The 25548-nt window shown below is 52.2% G+C and overlaps 1 protein-coding gene and 1 long non-coding RNA gene across 3 annotated transcripts in view; one reads left to right on the top strand and one right to left on the bottom strand.

Annotated features, from left to right (window-relative positions):
• The first annotated feature begins 210 nt into the window (after positions 1–210).
• Positions 211–25548, top strand: part of ACAN (aggrecan) — a 67261-nt gene continuing 41923 nt past the window's right edge. For both annotated transcript variants that reach the window (XM_078449004.2, XM_078449003.2), the window contains exon 1: positions 211–566. The gene's annotated coding sequence lies outside the window, so the exon portion shown is untranslated. The remainder of the gene's footprint in view (positions 567–25548) is intronic.
• On the bottom strand, positions 16674–24288 carry LOC132668701 (uncharacterized). The gene is made up of 4 exons (XR_009605705.3): positions 23896–24288; positions 22504–22662; positions 18435–18544; positions 16674–17241 (listed from the first exon to the last, which is right to left on the bottom strand). It is a non-coding gene; the product is annotated as an uncharacterized LOC132668701 (long non-coding RNA).

Genomic DNA, 25548 nt, shown 5'->3' with positions numbered 1-25548 from the left:
TCTCGCGCCCTGCGCCCCGGGCGGCTTCCCCAGCGGCGCGCCGGTCCGGAGCCGGGGTCCAGCGCGCTCCAGACGCCTCCGCCCTCCCCTCCCCCGCCGGCCGCCCCTCGGGTCCCGCGGGGGTGGGGTTTCCCTCCCCTCCCCCGCCCGCCCCTATGTATGTGTCACCGCGCGCCATGCCCGCCCGCCCGCCCGCCCACCTACCTCCCCGCCGCTCCAGAGGGGGCTCGCAGAGCTGAGGACGCGCGCCACGCCGCTCAAGGTCTCTCTCTCCGCGCGCTCGCCGGCCGGCATCTGACGCGGGTGCCAGGGGCTCCGGGCACCTTGCAGTGGCCCTTTCCTCGGCCAGCCGGGACTCCGCAACCCAGTCGCCGCCGCCGCGGCGGCCACCGCCTGAGGGGACCCGCGGACAGGACGCCGGCAGGCGGAGGGGTGCGCGGCGCGCGCGCAGAGCGTCTCCCTCCGCTGCGCAGCGAGACCCGGGCCTCGCGGCCCCAGGAGCCCCCGGCTGCCTCGCCAGGTGCGCGGCACTGAAGTTCTCGCGGAAGGGAGTCCAACTCTTCGAGGTAACTGTCTCCTTCCCTTCCGGGGCGCCCGGCGAGCCGGCAGCGGAGCCGCGGCTGGGGGGGCTGCGCTGCCTCGGTCTCCCCTCCGAGGAGGCGTGCGCCGGGGGCTCCCGACCGTTGCGTGCGCGGTGCAGTTGAGCAAACTTTCCGGCTGTTGCAGACTCCGCGTGAAGGGGGCAAACGAACGCGTGAGGAGGGGCTCTCGTCTGCCGCCCCCCCCCCCCCCCCCGAAATTCAGGACTAGAGGACAGGGAGCTTTTACTCCAAACTCCCGTGTGTTTTCAAGCCGTAGGGTCCGGAACGAGCCCCGGTTGACAGAGCAGCCGCTTTCGAGTCGGGGGTTCAGATGCCCTGTGCTACTTTTGAGCTAGAGAAGTTGCTTCATCTTTCTGAGCCTAGGCCTGTTCTGCCTAGAGGGAAAGGGGAGGCTCTTTGGCAGGATGGCTGGGGGATAAACGAAGTGACACGGGCAGCGGGCAGCGTGTCAGGTACGCAGCAGGTGCCCAAGCAGAGGCTGCGCGAACCCATTGGTCCCACTTGCTTGGCCACTTGGCCTGCCCCAGGAGTCGCAGGGTGCCCAGACGGGTGGGGGAGAGCTGGGGGGGATTGGCAGAACCCAGGACCGGGCCACTGAGCTGCCAGCAAGGGAGACGAGCTCTGAACATGCCACCAAGAAGGGACATCTCTCAAGGAAGAAGAGGGGAAATGAGGACACATGACCATGGGCAGTTTTGCTGTCTCTGGGTCCCTCTGCCTCTGAAGCCAGTGATGGTGGAGACTTTCTATCCCTGGGGTTGGGTGGACAGTTGTCGAATGAACCTGTGTTCTAGGCCAGAGCAAACTGTGGGGCGGGGGTTCGCCTCCTCTTGGGAGACGGGACCCAACCCAAACTTTCCCATCATTCTACTCCTTGCAGTCCTGAGCAGGGTTGTGATAGGATTCTTCTAGGGTCTCATCACTGAGGAGCCCAGGTCCCAGCATTCCGATAGGTGCATATGTCCCTGTTGTGTGGGGGTGGTGGCCAGGAATAAAGGAAGATGCAAAGCTGAGCGGGTTAGTGTGGTGTTTCAGGTCCCAGACACTGAAGTGGGTGGGTATCTGACAGTCTAGGAGAACCCCGGACCTTGGAAACACATTGGAGAGAAAGTGAACCCAGAAAGATGTGATGACTTTCTAAAGGTCACCCATGACTTACCGGAAGGGCAGGACTCCTCCAACCCAGGTTTTCTGAGGCCCTCGTCAGTTGCTTGTCCTGATTTAAGAGTTCCGAAGTCTGGGCTTTTATTCTTGTGCCTTCCTTGCCTCTGGGTTGCCAAAGGAGAAGAGGCGATCGGATTGCCTGTGCCCCTGGGCACGGTGGTTTCAGGAGGTGTAGATCAGTGTCAGTCACTGAGCCTGGAAGAGACTGCCCAGGAATGGAAGGGCCATCAGGGAGAAAACCCCCGAGGCCACGGGGGAGAAAACCCGAAGGAGGGGGGTGTTTCTACCCCGAAGGAAAAGAGCCCTCCGATTTAAAAAGTTTCGGATGAAGGCATTATCAGAAGGAAGAAAATGTCTCTCAAAGAAAATGCTGGCGTGTTTCAGGTTACATCGAGCTTGAGTTTAAATTAGATGTATTTCTGTGCAGCTTCTCGTGCAACACCTGGTTCCTTCATTCATTCTCCGGTAACTAGTGAGCGCCACCTAGGTGCCAGGCTCTGTGCTCAGTGCTGGCCCGTAGCGGGTCCTCAGTTAACGGTAGCTGTGATGACACAAGCACTTAGCACGGTGCCTGCCACGGGGCAAGTCCTCAGTAACTATTTGGTATCACTATTATTACGACTACTAATTTTAATATTCAGGAGACATTTTTCTTTTCCTAGAATTGTCCGTGAAAATCCTACTTAAGTTAGGATTCTTTCTGTATTATTTGAAAGCCCTCTGGTCAATATAGGAGTAAAGAATCCAGAGTGGGAAATGACAGAAATATTCTTAGTTATTTGCAAGGCGTCTCTGTGCGCTCGAGTGGCGAGACCCTGTGCCGTCTGGTGTGGGCCGCACCTGACTCCATGCCCCTTCTCACACCCATGCACACATTTCACCCCTGCGCCCCCTCTCACCCACACCCCTGCATGCTGAGTGGGGCACCCTCCATCCCCACATGCCCAGAACAGATTGTCCAACTCCCCAGTCAGAGAGAGAGCTCCAAGATAGTTGGTGGGGGAGAGCTGTGAGGGTGGAAGCCTGCCGGGCAAGGCAGACCTGCGTTCACATCCCAACTCAGCCACTTACTGGCTGCATGGTCTTTGAAGAGGTCCTTGCTCAGATCACAGGAGGCACCAGAAACCTGAATTCCTCCCCTCTAACGGTTTCTAGGCCCCCTTGGGGTCACAAACTGTAAGCTCAGGAGATTACTGATTTAGAATATTCTAAAACCATAAAAGACTGTGTGTCCTAACTTTTTGTGTGGAATTTTTTCATGATGCCTTCTAGAACCTGGTCCCTCCCAAGCCCCTTCTTGTTGGGCATTGGGAGGGCCTCAGCTGAGCCAGGGGAGGCCCACGGGCCCCTGCTTGGAGTCTCACTTTCAGTCTGTCTCTACTCCTGTAGGGACATGTAGCATAGAATGTGTCCATCGGCAGTTTAGGGGGGTGTAATGACATAGGAAAGAATAATCTCATAGTGCCTCTCATGCAGTAACAATAAGTATTGTTTCTGGAAGCTTCTATTTCTGTTATATATTTCGCAGTCCTCTCTAAGTGTGTATGTGTGTATAATATACACACAATATATACAAATTTGATGTTTATGTGATGTTTTTCTTACTGCGGGTTGTGGTCAAAAAGTTGGAAAGACACTGATCCTGATAACGTTTCTGTCTCTGAGAAATGCCAGCCTCGTGGCTCCGGCCGGCAGGTGCCCGTATATTCACACCTGGACTGGACCGTTAAGCATCTTGGGAGTGGAGACAGGAAGGGGTGGAAGCTGGGGGTAGGAGTGAAAGTCAAGTTCAAGGCAGAGGGTCCAGAATCAGAGAGGAAACAATGCATGGAGGACAGACCTACTTGTAAGTGGAGCAGGAAAGGTGACAGGGCCGATGATGGGCTGCCCTGGGAAAGGGGATCTATCTGTGGGAACATCTGGAGACAGGAGTCAACCTCTCTGCTGTCACCAGGCGGCCTCTTGGCCGCGCTGTGGGCCTTGACAGGAGCTTCACTGCTACCCTCCTTCCTTGAGAAAGCTCTGTTCTACCCATTCTTTTGGGTGAAGGGGGGCTGTGGCATCTCCCCTGGCTACTCTCCTCCCCCAAGACCCGTCCTGAGAGGAGGTCTGGGCCCCTGGGTGTGGTTGCAGATGGAGTCAACATTGCAGGGGAGGAGCTGCTGGGGGGTGGGGTTAGAGGGAGAGCTGGAGTGAGCTGGAGTGAGGCAGAGGGAGGACCAGAGAGAGGGGGAATTTGTAGGGAAAACGGGAAAACGGTTCCTTTTTTCAAAAGTTGAATCCAGGGCAAGGACGGAAACCGTGGAGTTTACTTTTAAAAACTCAGAGCCTCCTTGTAAGCGGCTGAGTGTGTGTGTGTGTGTGTGTGTGTGTGCGCGCGCACGAACATACTAGGAGGGCGGGCCCTGCGGGCTGGCCTGGACATATGAGAGGCGACTTTTCTCCCTCTCAATGGCCTTATAGTGTATCCTAAAGAAGCTTTTTGTTAAACTCATGAATCAGTGGATTTGGGGTGTGCGATGCTGGCCATCACGATTTGGATATTTGGTTACCTTTGAGGTTACATGTTTTTCCTTTTAAGACACACACCCAAAAAAGGAGCCACCTCTCCTGCGTCAGGTCTGTTTGGTGCAGGCCTTGCTCGTCTGTCTGTGATTGATTTGACTTGAGGGGTAAGGGTATGAAGGAGAAACTCAGGACTGGGCGGATGTGTAATCTCCAGCCTGGCAGACAGCGCCCCCTCAGCCCCACGACTCTGGGCCTGTGAGGTGGAACATGGAAGTTCCCAGACCACGGACATCCAGGGACTTCAGGGCCTGTGATGACCCTCATGGAAGAGATCACGAAGGGGATGGAGGCCCAGATAGGAGAAGGTGCACGACCCAGGCCGGCCCAGAGCAGGCCAGAAGGATCTGGATGGGAACGTAGGCCATCGGGCCCTCATCCTGAAACATACCATGTCCATGGAAACCGTTCATTCATTCTGCCTCCAGCAGCATTTGCTACGTGCTACAGGCGTTGCAGTAAGGGTGTGTCGAGAATTCACTCTCCCTGCCCTCCAGCTGCTCATGGTCTAATGGGCACGACAGGCTATAATCAACTTGACCCTGACCCCGCATTCCTATCAAGCAGTGGTTCTCAACTGGGGAGCTGTTTTGCTCCCCAGGGAACATCTGGCCTTGTGTGGAGATATTTTTTGTCGTCACCCCAGGGGAGGCGTGATGGTATTGGCATCTAGTGGACAGAGACCAGGGATGTTATTAAATATCTTAAAATGCACAGGACAGCACTTTCCTCCTACCGGTAGGGAATTCTCCAGCCCAAAATGCCAGTAGTGCCAAGACTGAGAAGTCCTGCTCCTGACCTCCATTTACTTATTGGGCCAGACTATGCCCAACTGTGTGCGACAGCAGGAAGACTGGAGGTGGGAGGGCAAGAAGGGAGGGTTTGGCAGGCAGTGAAGAGCAGACAACAAGAGAAAGAAAAAAGCCAGGCCACAATGGTAAAGTAGAAAGAACGTAGACCTTGGTAGCCCAGATGTAGGTTGAAATCCCAGCTGTGTGCCCTTGGTCAAGTCACTTGTTCTCTCTGAGCCTCAGTTTCCACATCTGGGAAATGAGGCTTGTCTGATGATTGAGAGAGTTCAAGATAAAGCGAATAAAGGACATGGCACAAAGTAGACTTACAATAAAACAGCAACTGCTGTTATCATCTTTGAGGCTTTTCAAGGTCCCACTGTGGAAAATTACAGCACCAGCAGGTGTGGACGTGGGATCACGAGGCCAAACAAGGTTGCTGTTTGGGGCACGGTTGCCACAGTAATGCCTTCTGGTTGGTGGGGGGGGGGGGGGGGGGCTGCTGTGTGTGCAGCACCTCCCCGCCCCCCTGCACACACAGCTCCCAGCAAGGGGTGAGAATCAGGGGGAGGGGCTTGCTCCAATGAGAAGACCAATGTGTGCATCCTATAGTGTGGGCAGTGGGAGAAGCGTTGGACTTGAAGCCGCTTGAACCGGGCACTGACTGGCTGCATGATGTGGGCAAATTGCTTTGCCTCCCTGAGCCTCAGTTTTCTAATCTGTAAAATGGAGACACGAAGGCCTGCTTTCTCAGGGCAAGATCCAGGGAGAAATTACTTCTAGGAAGGTGCCTTGTTGGGGGGGGGGGGGCATCTATGAAGCCTAAGCAGGAATATTTTCTTTCTTTTTTTTTTCTTAATTTTTTTAATGTCTTTATTTATTTTTGAGAGAGAGAGTGTGAGTGGAAGAGGGGCAGAGAGAGAGAGAGAGGGAGACATAGAATCTGAAGCAGGCTCCAGGCTCTGAGCTGTCAGCACAGAGCCCGATGCGGGGCTCAAACTCATGAACTGTGAGATCATGACCTGAGCCAAAGTCGGACGCTCAACCGACTGAGCCACCCAGGAGCCCTAGCAGGAATCTTTTCTATCTGGTGTGCACTGTTCCTAATCCAGTGCCTGGCACACACAGGCAGCCTGGTTGAATGAATGAATGAGCAGACCCTCGCACTATAAATTCCTTGCAATGCTTGAGAGAAGCTGTCCCACACTTTGCCTCTCCTGCATCCCAAGCAAGCCTGAAGAAGCCAGGACCTATGTAGTTCCCAGTGGGTACCAGGCTCAGATTACAGCACCGACAGCAGCGCCCTCTAGAGGGTACTGCAGTTACAGCAATGGAGTTGTGCCAGCCAGCCACCAGGATGGAGCCCCACTGGGAGTGGGGGTAACGGGGAGACATCAGAACAGAGGAAGCCCAAGCTACTGAAAAGAAGCTGATCCAAATCAGCATCAGGAACCTGGAGACTTACCTCAGTGCAGGCACATCCATTTTCCCATCTGTGCAACAGGGCCTTTGCTCCACCACGTGGAGTGGAGCTTACAATATATCAAGGCCTAACTGAAAGTCACTAGCCAAAGGAGTGGATGTGGGAATTGCCAAGCTTCCCTGAGCCTCTGTTTTTAAGTCCTGAAGCATTAGATCAGAAAGGGACCCAGGGGACACCTAAATAAATCACCCATGTCCTTCATTATGCAGATGAGGAACCTGAGTCCTAAAGAGGGAGTTCGGGCTGCTCTCAGCAGAGCCACGGCTCCCATCAGGGCTGCTTCCATGTCACCTGTCACATTCAAACTAAAAGGAGGCACCTGATCACAGAAGCACTGTGCCCACCAGAACCCAACTATGGACACACTTCATCCTGGGGCCACCCATTGTCTACCCTTGGGCCACCTTCTGACTCGGCACCTCCCGAGCCCTTGCTGGTTCCAGGGCTGCTCTGGGGAAGAAAGCTCCTATAGGAGAAACGTCCAGGGCGAGGAGAAGCCCAGCCTCCCAGCTCCCTTAGAACACCTGGACTTCCCGATCCCAGCCTCCGCCCTTGATCACATCCAGGGGGTTTTCCCCAACCAAACCTGGACCTTGGCCTGACCTTCCCCTCCCTACTCCCCTCCTCCATCAGGTGCTCCAGGTGGCTCGGGAGAACACCTGGATTTTAGGATGACTCAGGAATGTAGTGGATGTTTGTCAGCTTTACAAGGGACTGACAAAGGGAAGCTGGGTGCCATCATCAGAAGTAGCCTCTGTCCCTAGAATCGGAGGCATTTGAGAAGCTTTGGAAAAAATGAGATTCTGCTTGGGAGGGGAGGAGAGGGGAGGAGAGGAATCAGTGCTTTGCAAAATCACGCCGGGTGATTCCAATGCAGTCCAGTTTCTGAACCCTTCGTGTAAAGCCCAAAGCAGTTCCTCTGGGTGCATTTGGTTCTAAGCCATCTCCTTGTAGCCCTGCCTCTGGGGGGTCACCTGCCCTCCCCCCGCCCCCCTGCAGGCAGAACTACAGCGTTTGCCCCCAGTGTGTCCTTTAGGGGAATGAGAAGGTCAAAGCCTGCTTCTCTGTCTCCTCCCTCCTGCCTGAGACAGGGGCCCTGCTTCCTTCACATAGTTGTCCTTGACCCTGGATTGAAGTACATTTGTCCCTAGAGGAGGATGAAGCTAGGCCAGGGTTCCCACGGTGGAACCCACAACATTTCCTGCAGAGATGGTCAATGCTCATTTCTTGGGAAAAGGGTCTCATCCCTGAGTGTCAAACAGAACAAAATGCACCCTTTTTCTGCAGGAATTCTCAGTATGTTGGTGGATATTGGAAATCTCCCAGAGTTTCTTACACCGAATTTGGCCAGGGAGCTCTCCTTGCCTAGAGCGGACTGAGGGTCTACAGAGATGCTGATTTAAGCAATCAGCCAGGGCTGATCCTGCAGCAGGAATGAGGCAGCTGCACCAGGGCCCCAGGGGCAGACAGAGATGGGGAGGACTTAAAAACTTAAATCTCAAACACCCGTCACTGACCCAGCAAGCCGTCTCCACCCCCAGAGCAAAGCGGTGCCCGCCCTCTCCTTTTTCCACCTCATACCTGCCACCTTCTCTTTAAAGGCTGGCCATTTTAGTTCCATTGTTTCCCGGATTGAAAAACCTGGGAGGGAGGTGGAGCACCCAGTGTGGTCTCCTTGGGGATGGGAGAGTCCTGCCTGCAGACACGTTCTTGCTGTGAGCCTGGCTGGCCCCTCCCAGCGCGAGGGCCAGTGGCCAGCGGCCTGACTTGGAGGGCCAGTGCTCTACTTGCTGTGAGCCTCCAGGGGGCGCCAGTATAATGGACGTTCCATCCCCTGTGGAGTGAACTCCCGGCCCCTGGAGCTGAGCAAGGAAAAGCTGTGTCTGCATGCTTGTCTCTGTCCCCTGTCCTCATCGCTACAGCCTTGAGTGTCACCCCCAACCCAGCCCCACACAGTTCATCAGGGGGCTGCTTCACCTTCTCTGGGCCATTGATTCCCCTTGAAGCAGCCTCGTTCTGGGACTCCCCCTTCCAACCCGCAGTGACTTCTGCTTTTCTTGCTTTGCTAATGTTTTAGCAGAGTGGGTCTCCCTGGTGTGGGGGGACCTGACTGCATAAAGGGTCTCCACACCCAGTCCTGATGGAGAAGAGTGCTGTGGGGCTAGGTTGGGGGTGGAAGCACCTTTATTAGCCAAGAAAAGACCTAGCACTGGCTTAGACCTCACCTCCTACTTCTTCCCCTGCCCACCTGCCCCCCCCTCCCGTCTGCTCTAATCCAGCTGCCATCTCAGTGGCCCAGGGGCCCCAGGGGCTTACCCACAGGGGTCAGTGAGACTCACCTATGCCAGGGAAGGCTCCAGCAACATTCAGTGGCTGGAAAATTGTGACTAGTCCAGCCCCCTCCTTAGTCACTGCAAGTGCGGTATGGAGTGACTGACCCTTAGATGCTTGCAGCAATCCATCAGGCGATTTGCACATCCCTCCTCAGCCTTCTGGGGATGGCAGAGGCTCTAGGAAGACCTTCCACACTTGGAATAAAGCCCAGTCCCCTTCCTTGGCCCGGAGGCCCTCAGGCGCTTGTCTCCCCTTCCCCCTCAGCATCCTGATTCACCTTCCCCTCACCCACCACCCTCCAGCAGATCCCACTTAATTCCTGCCTTAGGGCCTTTCGCCTCCTAGCCTCTCCCACCTGAAGCTCTTCCCACTTGGCTTTGCAAGGTTGACTCATCTTGGTCATTCGGGTCCAAATATGACCTCGTCCGTGAGGCCTTTCTTGACCACCCAGTTGAAAGAAGATGAACACATCCCGTGTCCCAGCAGCCCTGAGTTGCACTGTCTTTGCAGCTTACCACCGTCTAAAAGGTCCTGGTTGGTTGGTTTTCTTGGAGGTTGTCTGCCCCCGCCCCAGCCCCACCCAACCAAAAGCTGCACAAGACATCATGCAGATGATCTGACCAGATCATCTTGCTGTGAGACTCCAGAAAATGCTTAGCACACAGTAGGTGCTCAGTACAAGTGTGCTGACCAGACAAATGACTTCAGTACTTTTCAAACTGTGCTCCAGAGAGTCTAGAGTGGTGATGGGGTGTCTGCGACACCCCACAGGGGCCACAGGGGTGAATAGAGAGGTGGCAGTGATTGTAGGGGTCCCCATGTCAGATTTGATCAGAGTGACCCTGATTTTATGCCTTTTGGAAGCCACTGTTATGGGGCTTTCTACTCTTGTCAGAGATAAGAGAATGGACATCTGAAAAGGAGGATGTCCGGTAGAATGCTGAGTGAAATAAGCCCATCAGAGAAAGACAAATACCATATGATCTCACTCATAGGTGGAATTTAAGAAACAAAACAAGCAAGGGGAAAAAGAGAGGCAAACCAAGAAACAGGCTCTTAACTACAGAGAACACACTGCTGGTCACCAGAGGGTAGGTGGGGGACGGGGAAAATCCGCGATGGGGATTAAGGAGGGAACTTGTCGTGATGAGCACCGGGTGATGTATGGAAGTGTCGAATCACTATATTGTGCACCTGAAACTAACGTAACGCTATATGTAACTATTCTCGAATTAAAATTGAATTAATATGTCCTGCCTAGGGGCATATGGCACTGGATAGTGTCAAAGCTAGAACTAGGTCCCAACTTCCTAACTCCCAGTGCTCTTTCCAAAGCAGCCCCCACCTATCCCGGCCACCTCAGCAGCCCCATCTCCCGCTGGCTGTGGCTCAGAACGGCCACCAATGGGATCCAGCTAAGGAGAGAAGAAGCCACGTTCCATATGCCTGCCTCCCCGCTGCCCCTGGCCTCCCTTAGTAGTTCATGATAACTCGAACATCAAGGGGGAGCAGCTGCTTTTAGGAATGAATTTATATTTTTAGGTTCTATCACTGGGCTACCCAACATGGGCCACGGGCCTTCTGTCATTTCATTTCCAAGCTGCGGTGTCCCAGCGCTCCCTATGACATGGAGGAGGCAGGCCAGACACCAGGGATAGGACGGAGATACGGTTCCCTGGCCTGGCAGAGTTCAGGGTCTTCATGACCCTGAAGATCTCAGTGGGCAACCTTTCTCAGCCTTCCCCATCCACACTGAACGCTGAATGGCGTCTCTCCCCTCGCTGTCCTATGCGCCTGTCCTCTCAGACTCCCCCACCGTGGGCCTCCATATCTCCCTCCAGCCCTATCTTGTCTTTCTTTTGCAATGGAGGGTCCAGCACATAGTCGCCTACGTTTTATTCCCAGCCTCCTTCCTGATTGTAGCACTTGCACTCCCTGAAGAATCCATCAGGCTCTTGTCTTGTACGAGTGGAAGTCAGGCAGATGAGCTCAAGGTCCAGTTTGGCCAATTCACCAGTGGTGGGAGCTTGCCAGATTTGACTGGTCTCAGTTTCCATATCTGTAAATCAGGTATACGGTCTCTTACCTCTTGAGTTTGTTGGGAAGATAAAATAACAGAGGTTAACCGAGGTACCTGGCCCAGAGCAAGTGTCCTCGAAGCAGTAACTGATGTTAATCGTGAATATCCCCGGGTCATTCCTGGGATCTGAGAACGTGGGTTGGGTGGTCATGTGACTGCCTCTTTTTGCCCAACCTGAAGTTCCTCAGCTCCTTTCCTGACCACTTAGGCTCTTTTTTTTTAATGTTTATTTATTTTTGAGAGAGAGACAGAGCATGAGTAAGGGAGGGCAGAGAGAGAGGGAGACCCAGAATCCAAAGGAGGCTCCAGGCTCTGAGCTGTCAGCACAGAGTCCGACGCGGGGCTCGAACTCACGAGCGGCGAGATCATGACCCGAGGTGAAGTCAGATGCCAAACCTACTGAGCCACCTAGGCGCCCCTGACCACTTAGGCTCTTAAGGCAGCCATGCAAACTTGGAACACAGAGGGATGTGGGGAATACAAGAAGAGGCTTATGCTTTTGCCACCCTGAAGCTAACTGGGGAACAGGGCAGGTCCCCTAATCTACCCCCCGCCCCAGCCCCGGTAGCTGCAGCAAGCCCTGTTGTACCGAGGGGCCCCCACCACACCATTCCAGGGGGTGTTGTTCCATTATGTTCCATGTGTAGGATGCCCTCCGGAGTGGGGCAGCGCACAGCCCCTTGCAGCTTTGCACAACAGCCCTGATCGTACCCATTCCTTCTGCTGCCCCTTGGGACTGCACCACACCTACAAAGCAAGAGATTCCTTTTCAGGTGTTCTAACTGCCACCAGCTTTCAGGAGGCAGGCAGCTTTCAGGAGGGAGGGAGGGGCTGGTATACTAGGACCAGGAGCCGCTTCTGGCCCCCCTGATCTCCTGCTCCAGGCCCTGTCGTTTCCTCCTGGAACTGGGGGAGCTAGGAAGTCTAACTGTCCTGGGAGAACCTTCGGTGGTTCTGAGCGTGTTAAGACAGCTGAACAGCCTCAGTTGTGCCTCTGTTGAGACATCAGCCTTTCTTGGTCCTATGTGGACACTAGGAGAAAAGAGGCTCTGAGTCTCAATGGGCCAGAAAACTCAAAGAAACCTTCACTTCTGGGTTTTTGTTAATAAAATCCAGACCAGGATCTGGGATAGGTTTCTCCCCTCTCCTGGCTCCCTAGAATACAGAGAGCCACATTGTCAATCAGTGAGAACAGAAAGGGAAATGGAAGGGTCTGATGATGACGTCAGGGTCAAGGAGCCAAACCAAGAAAGTCACAAAGATTGAGTTTAAAGGGGGCTCCTGGGTCACTCAGTAGGTTAAGCGTCTGACTCTTGATTTCAGCTCAGGTCATGATCTCACGGTTTGTGGGATCGAGCCTTGCAGTCAAGCTCTGTGCTGACAACGTGGAACCTGCTTGGGATTCCATCTCCTTCTCTCTCTGTCCTTCCCCTGCTCACATTCTCTCTCTCTCTCTCTCTCTCTCTCTCTCTCTCTCAAAATAAATAAGCATTTTTTTAAAAAGTTAAAAAAAATATTGGGTTCAAAGGGCAGTTGAGAAAGATCTAGAAAAATCCATCAAGAACAATCCTGGTGAGGCACCTGAATGGCTCAGTTGGTTACGCGTTTGACTCTTGATTTCTGCTCAGGCCATGATCTCACAGTTCATGGGTTCAAGCCCTGCGTTGGGCTTCGTGCTGTCAGCATGTGGAACCTACTTGGGATTCTCTCTCTCTCTCTCTCTCTCTCTCTCTCTCTCTGCCCCTCCCCTGCTCATGCTCTCTCTCTCTCTCTGGCTCTCCAAATAAATAAATCAAAACTAAAAAAAATAATAATAATCCTGGTCTACACTTGCAGAGCCTGCTTGGGGTTCTCTCTCTCCCTCTGTCTCTGCTCCTCTCCCTGCTCGTGCTCACTCTTTCTCTCAAAATAAATAAATATTTTAAAAAAGAAGAAGAAAAGAAAAAAGCAATCCCAGGGATCCTGGCTGGCTCAGTTGGTAGAGCCTGTCACTCTTGATCTCAGGGTTGTGAGTCTGAGTCCCACATCGGGTGTAGAGATTACTTAAAAATAAAATATATATATAAAAAAAAGACCAATTCCAAGGCATGACGCCTGAGTGGCACAGAGAAAAGAAAGGCAGGAGAGGGGCTCCTGGGCGGCTCAGTCGGTTAAGTGTCTGACTCTCGGTTTCAGTTCAGGTTGTGATCTCACAGTTCACAAGTTCAAGCCTGGAGTCGGGCTCTGAGCTAACAGCGTGGAGCCTGCTTGGGATTCTCTCTCTCCCCCGCTCTCTCTCTCTCTGCCCCTTCCCCGCTCATGTGTTTTCTCTCTCTCTCTCAAAAATAAATAAGCATTAAGAAAAAAAGGCAGGAAAGATTTAGGTCAGACATGAGAAACAATTTTCGAAAGAAATCGAAATCATCCTGAGGTTGACTACCAAGTAAGGTTTGTCAATCTCCTTTTTCAGAAGTGTTTTCAGGAGTAGTAGTAGCAGTAGTAAAAAAGTTACCTATTAGTTTTGTGGGCTGCCACAACAAAGCACCACAAAGAACCACAAACCGGTGGCTTAAAATGACAGAAATGTATTGTCTCACTTCTAGCCAGAAGCCCAAAGTCAAGGTCTCTTCGGGGCCATGCTCCCTCTTAAACATGTAGAAGAGGCTCCTTCCTTGCCTCTTTCCAGCTTCAGGTAACAGCCCGGCCAGTTTTTGGCATTCCTGGGCCCGCCTTGTCTCACTCTGGCCTCTGCCTCCGTGGTCACATGACACTCGCCATGCGGGCCTGGGCCGTCACTCACCGTTTCCCCTTCTTCTGAGGACGCCAGTCGTACTGGATTCAGGACCCATCCTAATGACCTCACCTTAACATGACTACGTCTGCAAAGACCCTATTTCCAGATAAGGTCACATTCACAGACTGGGGCTTAAGGCTTCCACATCCTTTTTGGGGGGTGGGGAACTTGGTTCAACCCATAACACCCTTATTGACATGCTACTGTATTTTGTACTTGGCTTCATTTCTGAGATGTACGGGAAGTTCTATCAAATTAAATAAATGACACGTCCTCTGATTCATCAGTGCTTTCATGTAACCAGAGACTGGGCATGTTGAGTAGAAAGGATTTAAACGTTGTCACATAACCTGGAGCAGCAGGAAGCTCTATGAAGTAGGTCTGATTATCCCCATTTTGTAAATGGTGAAACTGAGGCACGACTGATAAGCGATAGGGCCAGGATTCGAACTCGTGACTGTCTGATTCCAAAGTTCATGGTTTCCAGCTATTTCATGCCTAGAGAGAAGGTGAATTTCTCAGATTGGACCCAGGCAAAGAGAAGCAAAGGGGCTTGTCGCCTAGTCTGGGGCCCATCCAACACGGTGTATGTCCAGTAAAGCTCTGCTCATTCTGGCATGCCATGCCTGTGAACATCATGGGCATTCGTTGGCTCACAGACAGGACCACCTTTGGGAGAGAGTCATGAGCTGGAGAGACCTTGGACCCAGAGTCTGTTGAACACCTAACTGTAACAGGAGAAAATACTGTCTCTCAGTACATTCCCCAGAGTTTTAATACATAGAGAACTTTCTCCTCTCCTCCAACCCCCACCCCCGCGCCCTCCCCACCCCCATCCCCTGCTGGCTATCACCTTGGTCACTGGGGAGTTTATTGGCTTTGACACACAAGCTCCAGTTCTAATGGCCTGCCAGGGCTGGAATTTATTTTCTCCTGTGGTTGTCCTGAATGCAGATTTTTTTTTAAAGGATATAAAATTTCATTTTATTTTTAGAAACACTTTTCCTTTGAAAAACAGTAAAGGGCATCATAGAAAGTTTAGGAAATATAAACACGCAAAAATGGAAAAAATAAAAATCTACCATAAACCTAACACCCAAAGATAACCAGAGTTAAATCTATGTATATCTTTTGAGTCTTCCCCGCCCCGTGAATAGACACACACTAAAAGGGAATGGAGTTGTGTTCTGTGTAACATTTTGCAGTTTGCTTTTTCGTGTGAGCGCGTTTGCAAGTCAGTAAGCGGTTTTGCATAATTAGAACATTCTATGTGCCAGGCTGTCTATGGGACACAGTGGGGAATACACAAGGCGGAGGAAGTCTGCCCTGCCCTCGAGGAGAGCCCATGGTCCCCGTGGGAGAAAGCCATGTCTGCAATGAAAACTAAGTATGAAGCAGAGAGCCCCAGGCCTTGTCCCAGCACGACGGCTGTCTGTGAAGCTGTGGGTGGATTTTTCCACCCTCCTTCCAGCAGGGAAGGTAGGCACTGCTGCTCTACCAAGCTAAGATGGGTATGAGGCTCAGCTACCGTGCAGTGATAGTTACTGAGAGAGAGCACGCTTCCATGAGGAAGTCTGCAGGTGCCTGGGTGGCTCAGTCGGTTAAATATCTGCCTTCGGCTCAGGTCATGATCTTGAGATCTGTGCGTTCAAGCCCCGCGTCGGGCTCTGTGCCGACAGCTCGGAGCATGAGGAAGTCTGCAGGCTCTCCCAGGTCTGGGGCATCTGTACCCTGCAAGCCGGAGACAAGAGACTCAAATTTGCTTCTCCCAGAGAAGGCCTCACTTCCCTTGTGCCTCTCATGGTATGGGCCTCTTGAAGAGCCAAGCATGTTTCTAGTTTTAATAAGTATTGCTCGCATAAGATAGCCCTTCTCACAAGCCAATTAATTCATCTGCTGCTCAGATAAAGAAATAGCCCAGGGGCACCTGGGGGGCTCAGTCGGTTAAGCAAGCATCGGACTCTTGATCTCAGCTCAGGTCTTGATCTCAGAGTTGTGAGTTCAAGCCCTGAGTTGGGTTTCACACCCAGCGTGAAGCCCACTTTAAAAAAATTAAAAAACAGGGGCGCCTGGGCGGCTCGGTCAGTCAAGTGTCCAACTTCGGCTCAGGTCATGATCTCACCCTTTGTGAGTTCGAGCCCCACATCGGGCTCTGTGCTGACAGCTCAGAGCCTGGAGCCTGTTTCGGATTCTGTGTCTCCCTCTCTCTCTGCTCGCACTCTGTCTCTCTCTCTCTCTCTCTCAAAAATAAATAAACATTAAAAAATAAATAAATAAAATAACCCAGCCCAGAAATAGAAAAAGACAATTGTATTTGATTCATTTAGAAAGAGTGCGAGGGGGCCCCAACATGGCGCCCTCTGAAGAAATTTTCAAGGGAAATGTTGATCATACCTGGTTTCCACTTCCTGTGGCTTTGGAGCCCACCCCCGTGACAAAGCAGGCTCCCCTAAATGCTGAAGGCAGTGTGGTACCTGGCAGGGCCCTGAGTGCACGAAGTTCTCCTTGAATATATAAAGCACTCCAGGAAAAAAAAAAGTGGAATCTATCCAATTGGACTAGCGCATGAAATCTCTAGATAGTGGGTTACATAGGGATATTGATTTTCCTCGTCAAAAGGACAGTCATCAAATTCATAGGGACAGAAAGGAGAATGGTGGTTGCCGGGGACTGGGGGAGGGGGAAACAGGAGTTACTGTCCAATGGGGACAGAGTTTCGGTTTGGCAGACGGTGGTGAGGGTTGCACAATAATGTGACAATGTGAATGTACCTCACGTCACAGCACCGTAAAATACACGCAGAATAGTTACGATGGTGAATCTTGTGGCTTGCGTATTTCACCACAATTCCCTTTAAAAGAATTTAAAACAGCAGCAACAACAACACAAAAGGAAAGGTGGCTTTCTTGTGAGGCCACGAAACACTGGCGGGAGGAGCCGGGAGGCAGCAGACAGAGTGAGTCCCTAGAAGGCGTTTTCTGGAAGGCGGCTGCGCTGGCATCCTGTCGGGAGGCTATTAGGCACTGTAATCCTGACAGCCTTGCAGGGCAGAGTCACACAGCCAGAAAAGGCTGGCCGAGGACTAGGGACATGCCGGAGGCAGCTGGAAGGGGAGGAAAGAAGGCCAGGTGTCCCATCCTATGTCAGTTGCTTCACAGCTCGTCGCCAGCTATTCCGGAACAAATTGAGAGTCAGAGGGGGTCTGTGAGGGACTCAGAGAGCAAGCTCTTTGGGGTTTTCAGCCTTGCTCTGCAGCCCCACGGTGCTCTGAGTCAAACTCTGAGGCTTAACCCGACCCGTGGGAGGACTCTTGCAGCAGGCACGCGGCAAATGTCCGCTGATGGGATCGATGCTTTCAGGCTGGTTCCGTAGATTGTCAAAGGCTTCGTTCGGATGATGAGAATAAACTGACAGGCTCCATCCTCGTCACCTGCCCCCATCGCCAGCATCTGTGTGGGAAGCAGAGCCCTGGTGAGGAGTTAGACCCGCTTGGGCTTGAGTCCTGGCCCCCTGCCACTCCCTGGCTATGGGATTTGAGATAAGTTATTGACTTGCTCTGAGCCTCTGTCCCCTCCATTCCAAAATGACGCTAGCAGCAGTGTGCCCTCCCAGGCCCAATCGTGAGCATTGAAGGAGATGATGCGTTTGTTCAGACTGCTATTGGGCATCATGCTGGCCTGGGGTCAACTTTCAGTACGTGGCAATATTTAGGGGAAATGGTGGTGGTGGGCACTCAGGCATGAGGGAGACCCAAGGAAGAATGAGCCTGGTCCGCGCCCTGGTGGGTGCGGTGTCCTCACAGAGGTGGACAAATGCTGCAAGCCGTGTGTGATCCTGCTCCCATGGAGGAGGGTGAACTTGGTCATGATGGGGCACCAGGGAGACTTCACAGAGGCATAGCCAGCCAACAGCTGGAGCAGAAGCTTCAGTTTCCTTCTGACTCACCTCAGATCGGGTCTTTCCTGAACCCCCAAGAGCCTCCCCATCACCTACAAAATGAAGCCAGGTTCACTAGCCTAATTATGAAGGTTCTTCAGAATCTGGCCCAGCCTTGTTTCTGACTTTATTTGATCCTATACCACTTGGATCCTACTCCTTTCTCCATGCCTTTGTTCATGCCTTTCTCCCTCCTAGAATGCCCTTTCCCTCTACCATAGGGTCTTGTCTGTCAAGGCTCAGCTCAAATGTCACCTCTTCTTCAAAGCCCCTCCAGGCCCTCCAAACAGGAGTGATTTCTGCATTTTCATAGCTCTGGAACTTTCTCATTGAGAGCAGCCCTTCCGGTCATTGTAAGGCTTATTCATACATCGTATCTCCCGTCCCACACCATCCACCTTATCTCCCATGGATTCACACGGGCCCATCCTTAGATTCCCCTCAGCACCTACTACAGAGGTTTCCCTGTGGTGGGAGTTTGACAGAGGAAAGGAGGGAGGGACGTAAGGCAAGAAATGGTTGGAGCTTTTCCAGATGAGAGGCAATTATACCTTCCACAGGAGAGCTAAAAAAGAATCCTCAGCTCTTCAGAGCACATGCCCCAAGAAGGGACAGCAGTGTGGGTGACGGATGGCCATGGGCTGAAGGTGTCTTGACCACTGTCCCATCAGCCAACCCTGAACCACGCTGGGCAGGACGGGCTAACCTGAAGGAGCAGTTTCAGGAGGTCTCCAAGACCACGTTCTCATTCAGTAAGTTCTTTAGAAGGATGCTCAGAAGTCAGCAGAGCTGTTCTACTCGTGGTTTTGGTGTTTTCTAGCAGAAGAATACAGATCAATGAGCAAAGCAAAGAGGCCCATAGGAAGGCATCCCAGGGTGACCAGCTGTGTTCGCCCAGGGGAGTCGTGTGGACAGCACACAGGGTAACACAACACGGAGCACTGCCAACCAGGGAAGCTCACCGAGCCTCGGCGTCCGGAGTTTTTATGGGGGGGGCAGGGAGTGGTCACGTGGCTGACTGCCCAAATGGTTGACCTTCGTCTCCAGCACCTCCAGAGGTCAAGTTGATACCGTATGACCCAAGACGCATAGGTCACATTGTTAGCATAGACTATCCAGTGTGCCCTAAGGCCCCCAAGAAAACTTAAATGTCCCCTCCTGAAAGCTGTGTCCACAGCTCCCATTGTCTCTCAAAGAGGAGCATGACCCAAAAGGAGTTAATCGCTGTTCTCCAGGAGTCTTTCCCAGTCCTGGAACAGAGGCATGCAAACTAGAATCAAAAGAATGAGGTTTGACTCCAGTAATCCATTTTCCTTCTTACCCTTGACTAGACCCTGGAACGAAACTCATAGAACCTGATCATCTGCCCCACAAGTTTAAGGGGTTGGGTCAGCTGCTCCCCGTTTCCTGCCTGCCACTTGCCAGGCATCTGGCCCTCTGCCTGCCCAGGGACTCGACTCTAACCCCAAACACCTGATGGCCCTTTCTGACAAGCAGACATTTCCAACAGGACTCTCAGCTTCCAGAAACCTCTACCGAAGATCATTTTTGAAACCTGGGCTCCATTCTCAGTCAGGGAGGCCACTGAGGAGTCACACTGGGTCCTCTAGCCCCTTTCCGAAACCCCATCAGGAAGGAGCTCTCTGTTCTGCCAGGTTGGCGGTCAGCACCACGCGGAGGGAAGTCAGCTCTTGGCCCAGGATCCCTGCCCCAAAAAGGGTGCTTGTGCTTGATGGAAAGTTTGGGCTGAAGGACACTCCTTTCCAAAATCCCAGGTTCGATATTTACACAATGTCTGAAATTAATGCAGAGAAAACCTCTAAGTGCCCGGCTGGAAGGGGAGGCTGAGAACAGGAAGGGGCGGGGCCCAAACCCTAGGTTTTTTTCCACAGAGAGAACAGGGCAAAACTAAATGTCCCTGGGTGAGTGAAGAGGAACCAATAAGCATGCCATGTACCCCTCCACTTTAAACTGGTTTTCCTGGGAATTTGCAATGGAGAGTGGGGAGAGGGGGGCAAAACGGGGAAAGGTTGGTGGTGTTGAGCTGAATTCTGCCTTCAAGTGCCCCCACCCTTGTCCAGGCATATGCTTCAGGGCCGGGGTGGCCACAGGCACCCAACCCTTAGGAAGCACCACCTATGGCCAGCCTTTCTTCTCAGCTCCTGGACTCAGCCTCCCTCCCAGCGCCTTGGAAGTACAGCCTTTGTCGTGTTCTGTTTTGTTCCTGGATGCTGTCTCTGGAGTCGCTCACCACTCCCTGCCTGGCCATCCTGCCCCACTCTTGGTCCCCTCCTAGCAGGAGAGGAGCATGAACAGATGTTTCCATGGGCCATGTATGGATGTTGCCATGGGCTACGGGAATGCTCCAGACTCCCCTGACAGCCCCTGCTCACAGCTGCCCTTTCTCCTAGGGCTTCTGGCAGTCTCCAGGACTGAGGAGGCGGGAATGCTCTACAATCAGGTGACATTCAACAGTTACGATCAGTCTTAAGCTTTCCACGCCTTCCACTCCCAACCTTGATCCGGAAGGGGCATTGCCCATTCATTAACAGCCATCCGTTCATTTATTCAGTGACTATTTCTTGTTTACCTACTACCGTGCCAGGCATTAGCACTGGAAATACAGCAGTGAGCAAACCAGACAAAAGTCCCTGCCCTCACGGAGTGTATATTCCAGCAGGGGAAACAGGGAATAAGCAAGAAAGGACATTAATTTCCAATAATAATAATATCGATAAACAACATCAGGGAGGCACTGGGTGGTGGTGAGAGAACAGGGCGCTCAGGGAAGGGACATTGGGACTGAGCCTGGAATGCTGAAAAGTGGCCAGGTAGGGAAAGATCCACAAGCGTGTGCCAGAAAGAAGGAAGGGCAGTTACAAAAGCCCTTACAAGGAAACAAGTCTTTGTGTTTAAGGAACAGCTAGAGGGGCGCCTGGCTGGCTCAGTCAGAAGAGCCTGTAACTCTTGCTCTCAGGGTCATGAGTTTGAGCCCCACATGGGGTGTAGAGATTACTTAAATAAATAAAACTTAGGGAAAAAAAAAAAAGGAACGTCTAGAATATGGCTGGAAATAGAACTCTGAGATGTGGCATGAGCAGGAGCAGAGGCAGATCGTGTAACGCCTTGTAGGCCGTGGCGGAGGGCTGGCTTTCACTCCAACGACATTCATCCTGCTTTGCCAGGACGTACATAGGCCAAGCTTCCCTTTGCCTTAGCCATCCCTTCTGACCTAAGCTTCCAACGTGATACAGGCTCCCTCCCTCCCCATTCCTGTCACCTCACACAAGAGGATCTGACTCCCTGGGGGACATAGAAACTTCTGTTTTGTGATTTGGAAGGAACAAGAGGAAGTTTAGAACGTCATTCGCTGCCTCTCCTCCTGACTGGAAGTTAGCCATTTCCAGAGGCCTCACCCATAGACTTTCTGGCCAGAGATGCCAAGACGCTTGCCCAAGTTCACCCGAATAGCAAGTTATAGGTCAAGGGTGTGAATTCAGGTTGCATTCTTAAGGTATCCACCTTCTCCCATACCATACCATAGGTTTCCCATATTTGAGAAATGTGAGAAGAGGCCATTTTAGGATATTGCAAAGAGCCTGTGTTCAAAGTAGACCCCAGAGAGCAGATGAGGAACAGCATATCTCTTGTCACGACAGATCCGAGCCAAACAGTGATGACTAGCAAGGACATTTATCAGTGGGTGAAGGAAATCAAGACAGGCCAGAGAGGAAAGAAATCGATGTCTTCTAAAGTCTTATATGTGCTCCGTGCCCTGACCAGGGTCTCCTCCTTTCTGTTCCATGTTGTGCTCACCACCCCCCTCCACAGGCAGGACCTTCACCTACAAGACCACATATGCCTTCAGCAAAGTGAGGGCAGATTTGTTTTTATTGTGGAACCAGCGTCCTGCTAGGCCCCTGGTCAGGACGGTGAGGTTGGCCACCGATCGGCATTGGCAGAAACAGCTCCTTGGGCTAATTTCTGAAGCTGATGTTCAGAAAGGGCTTCCTTCCCTTAGCTCCCCTGTCCCTGCCCCTGTGGGATCAGCAGCACAGGAAGCAGCAAGGAGTTGGCCAGCTCTTCCAGCTGCCAGAGGCCAGGGTCCTCCATGGCAGAGTGGGACAGTAAGAGAGACCCAGAAGACCCAGCTCAAGGGAGGGCTCTACTGGCTTTCCTCCTGAGTTGGCTGATGGGAATCCAGCTACACCAAGTGATATTCATGTTTTTGCAGGTACACTGGCTGAGACAAGACCTGTTTAATCAGGAATGGCTCAGTTAGAGCTTTTTACTTTTGAATTTTTATTAAAACAGTTTTTACTGTTGGAGCACCTGGGTGGCTCAGTCAGTTAAGCGTCCGACTTTGGCTCAGGTCATGATCTTGCAGCTGGTGAGTTTGAGCCCCATGTCGGGCTCTGTGTGGACTCCCAGAGCCTGGAGCCTGCTTCAGATTCTGTGTCTCCCTCTCTCTCTGCCCCTCCCCTGCTTATTTTCTGTCTCTCTGTCTCTCAATAATAAATAAACATTTTAAAAAAACTTTAAAAAAAAACATTGAACTTTTTTTAACGTTTATTTATTATTGAGAGACAGAGAGACAGAGCTCGAGTAGAGAGACACAGAATCTGAAGCAAGGCTCCAGGCTCTGAGCTGTCAGCATACAGCCCGATGCGGGGCTTGAACTCGCAAACCGCGAGATCATGACCTGAGCCAAAGCCAGTCACCCAACCAACTGAGCCATGCAGGCGCCCTCTGATTAGAGCTTTTTAAAAACCCACCTGAAAATTCCTGGAAGGAAGTTAGCAAGGACCACCTGCAGTTCCGCAAGCAGAAGTGGATTTGTGTAGCGGCCATCCTTCTTCCTCGAGCATCTTCCCTGACAGGCTTTGGGGAGGAGCCGCCATGTTGGGCTGCAGGAACCAGTCCTCCTTGGGTTTCTGGGGGCACAGGGAGAGCCAGGACTGGGGACACCTGCAGGACTCCTCCCTGCTGATGGATGGTCCAAGAATGGGTTAGGGCTCTCACTTGGGAACTCACTCCGCCCCCCAGACTCGACCCTGCATGAATGGTTGTCAAGAATTTAAGATGCGTCAGTGACAGCAGAGCAAATAACAAAATAGGAAAAAGGAAATCAAAGATATGGAAAAAGACACGGGTAGAGAGAGACTAAGGAATGGGAGGAAGAGGGAGAGCGGAGAAAGAGGAGGAAATACAAAAAGAATATTCACATGCACAAAAAATACCTTCACAATTCTCATGGGGGTGAAGCTTGCGTTGTGATTCCAGTTTACAGATGGGAAAACTGAGGGCTTCCATGGGTTCCCCCGTGAGTTAGGACAGAGCTAGGACTGTAATCAGCTTCCTGGCTCCCCCTTTCCATACCTTCCCACCATGTCCGGTTAGAGTATATGGAAAATTAGGAGGTGTATTCGGGGTCAGTCTGGCTAGATGTGTCCTTGGTGTGGGACTCCTGCCCCTTTCTCTATGCTGGGTTTGAAATCCCAGTGTTAAGTGCGCGTGCCAGTACCGTTATGCACAGATGTAGGAAGGGGCTTGTCCACGAACAAGAGACATGGTTGTGAGATTAGTCTGCAAATAAGTGATATGATGGAGGCCAGTGGCTGGAGGAATGGGTGACCTTGGTCCTTTTCAATCCTTTCCTCAGGACTTAAGTCACGGACATAGAGCTGCTTAGTTACTGGCAAATCTTACCGGTCAATCAGTCTACCAAATTCCAATGTCCACTGGTTCATCAATAAGTAGTATCGAAAATCATTTTTGTTGTTCCCAGCACTGTGTGAGTTAACACGGAGGGATTTCTTTCTTTTTTTTTTTTTTTTTTAACTTAAAACTTGTCTTGGGGCTCCTGGGTGGCGCAGTCGGTTAAGCGTCTGACTTCAGCCAGGTCACGATCTCGCGGTCCGTGAGTTCGAGCCCCGCGTCAGGCTCTGGGCTGATGGCTCAGAGCCTGGAGCCTGTTTCCGATTCTGTGTCTCCCTCTCTCTCTGCCCCTCCTCCGTTCATGCTCTGTCTCTCTCTGTCCCAAAAATAAATAAAAAACGCTGAAAAAAAAAAAAAAAAACAAAACTTGTCTTTCATCCTTAAGGAGGTAATGATCTGCATGATGAGGCAAAACTAGCATCTATAGGAGAAAAAAAGAAAGTGCTAACCTGGCTGTAGCCCAGTTGTGAGAGGAGAACCAGCCTTGTTCTTTATTTAGTATTAGTTACTTCCAGTAGTGTGCTGATAAGCCCACTCCCAAAAAGGGAGAGCAAGACAGAAGTCCCCGTTTGTAGTGTTCCCTCATTTCTGTGCCAGAAATGTTCCCATCATGACCAATTTCTGGCTACCAATGTGATGTCGTTGAAAACGGAGTTGGGAAGAGATATCCAAAATTGTCTCTGGCCAGCCAGTGCAGGCTGGCTGTGGCATCCCAGTAGTTCTCCCTGGGGCCCTGGGAAGGGAAGACCCTATCTGTCACACCCCTGAGCTGCACATGGGCTGTGACCTTCCCAAAGTCACATGCCATTATTGGGACGCTGGCATGAATCAACACAGCCATGTACATCACAAGCGAGCAGTATGTATCTCTCTAGCTGAGATGTGCTGAATGCAAAATGGGAGCGGTCTACCTCCAAAAGCCATGCCCCTCATAGATGCTTAGCCTCCAGCACCCCTTCTCCTCCTTCAGAGGCCTAGGGTGCTTAGGCCTCCATTTATTCATTCATTCATTCAGCAGATATTTCCTGATTGACCTCTCTCTGGGCTGGGTGCTCTGCTGGGGGCCGGGGAGACAGGGAGGCACAAGACAGATGTGGCCACTGCCTTGTAGAGCTTACAACATGGGATGATGATGACCACGCCCCTAGTTCTGGCCCTGGTTCCATCTTCAACTTACTATGTGACCTTGAGCAAATCCCTTAACTTCTTTGGACCTCCGTTTCTTCACCTGTAAAATGAAGGAGTTGAACTTGACATGCACTAACGTCTGTGGCTCCAGGAAGGAGGGTGAGATCTGGAAGGTACATGAGGAAGAGTTGAAAGAACTGGGCAGCTCTGTGGGAGAAGACAGGACCCCTGAAGATCTGGCATGAGTCCCTTGCAAGAGGAGTGGACATTTTTATTGCGGTCCCTGAGAGTAGAGCTCCTGGGTCGAAAGTATAATGGGGGTGGGTCATTCAGACTCCAGCTTGGCATCCCAGCTGCCCAGCCATGGCATGAGCCACCTTGTGAATGGGCACCTCCTATTCAGTTAGAGACTGCAGACCACGTGCCTCAGATGCACGTGGACAGGATCCCTGGCAGGGAGGTCACGGCTGTGAAGCCCCAGCCGCTGGGTGCTCTTCCAGCCCACACATCTGGAGAGGCTCACCCAGTCCTGCCACCAGGGACGTGGGGGGCAGTGGTGCCGACGGATGCCTACTGAGTTCCGAGCTGGAGACACGGCCCCCACCCTCAAAAGGGAACCTGACTGTCACATTATCTCTCTCAGTCTCGGAACAGCCATGGGGGTGGGTCCTGTGTTATTAAAGTAGGAGGTGGCCACGCCAGGACCAGGACTGGATACCTCTGGCCTGGGTGGGGGGGAGCGGGGTGTGCCTCAGGTCCGGGGGTCTCCACTGCACGGTGTGGGAACAGAGAGATTCAAGGCAAGCGGGTAAGCTGCCCACCCAGTGTCTTAATCGGGTGGAGTAAAGGCTAAGGCCACGGCCAGGTTGGCACCCGACCACGTGACAGAGGCTAGCTGATGAGGAGGTGGAGGGTTTCCCTATCTACACGCACACGCACACGCACCCACACCCTCAGCTCAGTTTAAAAGCCCC

Source organism: Panthera onca, chromosome B3 (assembly GCF_046562875.1).
Source record: "Panthera onca isolate mPanOnc1 chromosome B3, mPanOnc1 haplotype 2, whole genome shotgun sequence".
Lineage (NCBI taxonomy): Eukaryota > Metazoa > Chordata > Mammalia > Carnivora > Felidae > Panthera > Panthera onca.
This window is presented reverse-complemented; position numbering and strand designations above follow the sequence as displayed.